A 7,272-nucleotide genomic window follows, 5' to 3' on the forward strand; every position below is an offset into this window, starting at 1 on the left:
AGCATGAGCCACTGTGCATGGGATAGACAGGGCAGCACAGAAGACCCTTAGCAACTGAAGTGACCAGGGTGGAAGCTGATTCATTTGAGAATCTCCCAGAAACTTAAACAGGGAGGTTTTGATTTTTTTTTAATTTTTTGCTTTGGCTTGGTTTTAATACAGTACAGTACAGTGCAGCTTACCTGTCTGCACAGGCAGCTGTAAGAACCCTGCACAAATACACTTACAGCCATCTTCAAGACAACATCAATGAAGACATAGATTCATAGATGTTCAGGTCAAAAGGGACCTATTAGATCGTCAAGTCCGACCCCCTGCCCTGGGCAGGAATGAGTGCTGGGGTCAAGTGACCCCAGCCAGGTGTTTGTCCAACCTCCTCTTAAATACCTCCAAGGAAGGGGATGGCATCACCTCCCATGAAAGTGTATTCCATATTTTGGCAACCCTCACTGTAAAGAATTTTTTTCCTGATGTCCAGTCTAAATGTGCTCTTCTTCAGTTTGTAGCCATTGTTTCTAGTTACCCCGATGGGCACCCTGGTAAACATTGTACCCCCTATTTCCTGCTGCCCCTGCATGACGAGCTTGTAGACAGCCACAAGATCACCTCTCAGCTTTCTCTCATGGAGGCTGAAGAGGTTCAGGTCCCTCAATTGGACCTTGTAGGGTTTTTCTTGTAGTCCTTTAACCAGACAGGTGGCCCTCCTCTGAACCCTTTCCAGGATATCTACATCCCTCCTGAAGTACAGTGCCCAAAACTGGATGCAGTACTCCAGCTGTGGCCTGACCAATGCCACATAGAGGGGAAGTATCACCTCCTTAGACCTGTTTGTGATGCACTTACTTATGCAAGAAAGAGTGCAGTTAGCTTTACTTATTACCTTGTCACATTGTTCATTTTGGAGTCAACTATGACTCCGAGATCCCTTTCCGTAGTTGTGTTACTTAGAAAGGTACCTCCCGGGCTGTAGGAGTGTTGATGATTCCTCCTCCCCAGGTGCAACACATGACACTTGTCCTTGTTAAACTGCATCCTATTCTGTTCGGCCCACTTCCCCTGCCTGTCCAAATCCACCTGGATTCGCTCCCTGCCATCTAGTTTGTTCACCTCCCCCCATAGTTTGAAGTCATCTGCAAACTTGGACAGGATGCTTTCTACTCCCTCATCCAAGTCACTAATGAAGATATTGAACAGTACTGGTCCCAGCACAGAGCCCTGGGGGACTCTGCTGCCCACATTTCTCCAGGTAGAAACTGACCTGGCCACAACCGCTCTCTGGGTGCATCCCATGGGCCAATTTTCCACCCACCAGACCAGGTAATAATCTACATTGCAACTGCTTAGTTTATTTATAGGAACTGGGTGCGACCCTGTGTCAAAGGCCTTTTTAAAATCTAAGAAAAATAACATCAACCTGTCTTCCTTCATCCAAGCATTTTGTGACCTGGTTGTAAAAAGAAACCAGGTTAGTCAGGCAGGATCTGTCTGCTATGAACCCATGCTGGTTGCCCCTTAGCATCATTTTACCCACTGGTCCCCTGCAAATGTGATTCTTAACAATTTTCTCAAAGGTCTTGCCAAGGATAGAGGTGACCAGCCTATAGGTACCTGGTTCCTCCTTCCTCCCCTTCTTGAAAATAGGGACCATGGTGGCCCTTTTCCAGTCCTCCAAGACCTGTCCTGAGCACCATGAGGGCTCATACAGTTGTACCAGTGGCTCCGCTGTGACTCCAGCTAATTCCCTAAGTACCCTGGGATGAAGATCGTATGGGCCTGTTGACTTAAATACATTCAACCCCTCCAGGCGCCCCTTTACTATGTTGGCACTAACAGTTGGTGGGTTGGTATCTGTCTTGCGCTTACCTAAAGTCCCATTGGGGCATATGCTTGTATCCATGTCCAGGAACAAAGATGCAAAGAAATCATTTAGGAGCTCCACTCTGGACATCCTATGTTACGACTTGCCCTAGTTCATCTTGAAGGGGCCCTATGTTGCCCTGCACTTTCTTTTTGCCTCCTATGTATTTAAAGAATGACTTTTTGTTATCTTTAACTTTTGCTGCCAGCCTAAGCTCCACTTCCGCTTTGGCTCTCCTCACTGCTGGACTCCCACCTCTCCGATGCTTTTGCCCGTCAGTCCCTCCCTAACTAATCTCCTGAGCTTGTTGAAGTTGGCCTTCCTGAAATCTAGCACTTCAGCCCTACTAGTTATCTTTCCCACCTTTCTCTGACTAGTGAACCCTATCAATAGGTGGTCACTATCCCTAGGTGACCTTGTACCTACAGATCCCCCACCAAGTTATCCCCCACAGTCAGAACCAAGTCTAGCAAGGCATTTCCCCAGTGGGAACGCGTACCTCTTGTGATAGGTGAAGGTCCGGGAAGCAGGTTAGAAACCCCTGGTATGGGGGTCTGTAATAGACCCCCACCACCAAGCCCTTTTCTCACCAACCCCCTGTAATCTGACCCATAGTACCTTGATTTGACCTTCAACTAGGCCCAACTTAGCTACAGAAGATGTATATTGCTCCTTAACACAGACAGCAATGCCCCCCGCCCCTTTTCCCCACTCTAGCCTGTCTATACAGCCTGTAGCCCTCAATGTCCACTGCCCTGTTGTGGGTAAGGTCCCACCAGGTTTCTGTTAGACCAACCAGGTCAAATTCTTCATTTTCAAGCAGGAGCATGAGTTCTTCCTGCGTGTTCCCCATGTTCCTAGCATGGCAGAAAAATATCACAAGATTTTGCTACAATGCTTAATTTGGGTGAAGCGGAGTCCACACAGGAATGGTTTCAACTCAAGAGCGAAGCCTTCTCTGGTGTGAGGCAGTTTAGACTTCCATGATGAATCATTTGCACACCAGCATGGTTCACATCTTAGTTATTTGGGCTTCTCTGTGGATTGTTGGGCTCAATCAGTAGTAATCAATGACTCAGTGACTAGTTAGCAGCTGGTATCAAGGGAAGTGCCCCAGGGGTTGGTCCTAGGGCAGGTTTTGTTCATTATCTTCATTAACAATCTGGAAGATGGCGTACCGTAGGGGTAGGTAAGCCTCGGCATGGGTGCCAGAGTGTAGTACTCAAAGGCATTTTTCTTGGCACTTGTGCCTAGGGGTGGATGGCAGGGAAGGGGCAGGGGTTGCACTGCCACAGCAAGGATCAGGCCCCTTGTGGCTCCCCAACCGTCCGCCCCTGGCACACCAACATCTTACAAGCTGAGGTCGCAAGCTTTTTTGGTGCTCTGCCCAAAAACGTTGCTGACCCCTGGCATAGAGTGCACCCTCAGCAAGTTCATGGATGACACCAGGCTGGGGAGCATAGTAGATATGCTGGAGGGCAGGGCTAGGACTTAGAGAGACCTGGACAAATTGGAGGACTGGGCCAAAAGAAATCTCATGGGGTTCAACAAGGACAAGTGCAAAGTCCTGCACTGAGGAGGGAACAATCACCTGCACTAGGACAGGCTGGGGGTGGTGGGCTGGGCAGCAGCTCTGCAGGAAAGGACCTGGGGGTGACACTGGGCAATAAACTAAATATGAGCCAGCAGTGTGCCCTTGGTGCCAAGAAGGCTACCTGCATCCTGGGCTGCATCGGTAGAAGCGTTGCCAGCAGATGGAGCACAGCAATTCTTCCCCTCTATTCAGCACTGGGGAGGCCACATCTGGAGTCCTGTGTCCAGCTGTGGCCCCCTGCTACAGAAAGGATGTGGACACGTTGGAGAGTCCAGCTAAGGGCAATGAAAATGGTTCATGGGCTGGGGGACAGGACTGGTGAGGAGAGGCTGAGGGAAATGGGCTGATTTAGTCTGCAGAAGAGAAGACCGAGGGGGATTGAACAGCAGCCTCCACCTCCCTGCAGGAGGTTGCAAAGAGGCTGGAGCTGGACTGGTCTCAGTGGGGGCAGGTGACAGGACAAGGAGCAATGGGCTCAAGCTGCAGCAAGGGAAGTTGAGGTTGGATATTAGGAAAAACTCTCACAAGGAGGTGGTAAAGCACTGGGACAGGCTCCCCAGAGTGGTGGTGGCATCTCCATCCTTGGAGGTGTTGAAGACTTGGGTAGACAAAGCCATGGCTGGGATGATGTAGTTGGGGCTGGCCCTGCTTGGAGCAGGGGGTTGGACTAGATGCGACCTCCTGAGCTCCCTTCAAGTGCTCATTTTCTATGATCCTTTTGGTCACATTCATGACAGTAAACCACATTTCTAGAACAATTTAGTGTCTCTCGATCACTCCAAGGTGGAACCACTGTTGCTACATATCCCTTTTACACTTTCAGCCAATCAAAGTTTCTGTCAAAAGAAATGGCACTACCTGTTAGTTTAACTTGGCCTGAGAACTCAGGTGCTAGCCCACAGGTATCCAGAAGATCACATATGCTTGAGAAGGACCTGCCTAGTGCCTGCCAGTGTGAAGGAAGAGCCTTCCCCATCAGAAAAAGACACCTGACACCTTGGTTTCTTATCTGTGGTAGCAGGTAGTGGGAACCACTCAGAGGCAGAGAGCTTCAGCTGGCTTGTTCCGCAGACACAAAACGTAATGGATGTTCCTATGGACTGCGGATTTCCAACATCGCAGAGAAGCACCCTGGCACTTTGATACAGGAAATATTTGTGCTGTGCACAAAGGCAGCCACAGATCAGATCGTATGAAATCAATGCCTCTATTCAGCAGGTCCAAAGGGAGGAGAAGAGCCCAATGGGGAAAATAAAGAAGTGTCTCTAACACCTTCACTCCAGTTAACACTAAGTGGACACATCTACACAAGACACGAATTCTACTGTGCAGTAGTGTGCAGGGCATAAACCACGCTAATACACTACTGCACAGTAGGATTGGGCTACTTGCAGTCTTAGAGTTAGTGTCACTAAAAAGCCATGCAAGTACTAAACTTAGTGCGCAGTAACTATGGTGCATTAATGAACATGTAGACACGGCCACTGTAGCCTGTCAGGTCTACACCAGAGACATGGCTGAATGCTCTCGCACGAGAACCAAGCAGATCTGCTGGCCTGGATAGTCATACTGTGAACACTGCAAAGACACTTGTGTGCACGTGACAGTCTTAAGGGCAGCTGCAGTCCTGCACATGCTGAAGCCTGGCCAGATCTAAACCCTGGGGAACACACAGCTAAAGTGGGTTTACCCTAAATCAGAGCCGCTGAAGAGGTGGATTTTCCCCAAGAGCGTTATGCACAATGTGTGGCATCGGGACACCGTTGTGCTTAACATCCTGGCAGAATTTCACAACTCCATTAGTGTGGTGAACTCTTTAACCATCTTATTCGTGCTCTGCAACAGGTCGTGGATGGAAGTAACCTAAGGAATGAGCAAGTGTCCATTGATAACCCCCCCACAAGACAGGTCTGCTTTCCGTGTCCATTAGTGTTACAGCAATGAAGATGGTTAGAAAAGAAACCATGGGGCAGTTCACAGCTGGTGAGAGTTAATGCACTCTTTGCACCAGCTTTCCACAAGTGCAGCTGCTGGGGGTGAGTGGTGATAAATTTGGGCAACTGAAAGCATTACTGCTTTAAGTTTCCACTTGTACACTAAAAGGCTGCCAAGTGGGGTGAAAGGCAACACCCCTTGGCCCCAGCAGCAAAAAGAGGAAATGGCAGGGCAATATACGTACCTCAGTCCCTTCCAGAAGCCCTTGGGAAGGAGAGGGGAACAGTCAGAGCCCCACTGAACAGTCCCAGCACTGAACACTTCCCCCTGGCCTCTCATGCTTTTCCTCTCACTGTGCACTTTACTGCACATTACACTAATTTACTGCACAGTAAAGCATTGCCAACTACACACGTGCTGCAATTAGAGTGCAGTAGATTAATTTTCTCTGGCATAGGATAGCCCTGTTAAGACACAGGTACTATCCAATGGTAGAGTAAATTACTGCACTTAAACCCATGTGAAGATAGTGACGTTAGGATTAGTTTACTCCAGCTCAAATTGCACTGGAGTTTATTCAGTCACATTAATTGCACATATAGGCTTGCCCACTGACCAGATGCTGCCTTGCAGCCAGGCCATCGGGATGCTGTTTCAGTGCCCAGTGAACTTGGGCCTCACTAAATGGATGATCCAAGGGATGGGGAGATCTAAGTTTCAGACTAGAGCTGCTAGGAGGACTCCCCCTCCTTCCTCCCACCCAGGTAGCATTTTATAGAAGAGAGGGAAAAAGAGGATCTGTTCTGGGAGGAGTGATGCTTCTGGGCTTGCCGTAGCAATCACATCCCCACAAAACCCAGCTGTAAACACAGCCTCCCCATCTCTCTCCAAGGGCAAAAGCCAGTGTCCTTCTTAGGGGGAACCTGCTCCAAGTAAACTGCATTTAACACTTGAAGAATGGCAGACCTCACAGTCCCAGTGTATCCAAACCTGAGCCAGGCTCCCTAGAAACACAACCATCTCCAGCTGTCACAACACTGAGCTGGGAGAACCCCGCGTAGTTCTGGAAAAAAAAAAGACAGGGAAAGTGAATTCCCAAGCACTGTAGCCGGGAGCAGGAGGAATTAATTTAAAACCAAAAGTCTGGCTCAAAATCTGCTTTAAGCAGATCAGCATTGTGGCAGAGGTGCAGTGGGCAGGCACAGGGGTTACTGAAAATGCTGCACAAGTCTATCTGCGTGAGCTGTGCTGGTCTGTGGAGCCATATGTAAGAGGCACTTCATTTATTTTCCAACTATGTGACACCTCCCAGGAGTACATAATGAGGTAGTGCACTATAAATGATAAATAATAAATAACCATGTAAGATGCTTTTCTTCCTAGGGATCTGGAGCATTTATTGCTAAGCTAAGATAATGGCAATTGGCAAGGGGAAAACTCAGTACAGGATATACTGAAATTCTGTCTCTTAAAAGCCTGCATTAACCAAGTCTGGAGATGTCCAGTATCAGCATCCATTTTACACACACGTGTGATCTCCCACTGCCAGGTTATTCCCCAGTTTACTCACCACTTCAAGTAAGGATGCATTTATGTGCTTTGCTGAACGCTGATTACTGTATGCATCTGTCTCAAGTCCCGTTGAAACCTCAGGAATCAGATAGTTGGCTTCAGTATGAAATGGATCGGGCCAAACTCATACATTTTACAGATATAATATTAAAGTCTCTTTAGGAAACTCCCCAGGTGATTTGTCTGTATAATTAGAGTCTCTTTGGTGGGTTACATTGCAGTAGAAATAATCAGCTTTTCACAAAAGTCTCATCTTTAATGATGTGTATAATGTCTTTATAAAGCAAGTGACAAAAATCAAAGGGTTCAAATT

Source organism: Crocodylus porosus, unplaced genomic scaffold (genome assembly GCF_001723895.1).
Source record: "Crocodylus porosus isolate Cpor-Errol unplaced genomic scaffold, CroPor_comp1, whole genome shotgun sequence".
Classification (NCBI taxonomy): domain Eukaryota; kingdom Metazoa; phylum Chordata; order Crocodylia; family Crocodylidae; genus Crocodylus; species Crocodylus porosus.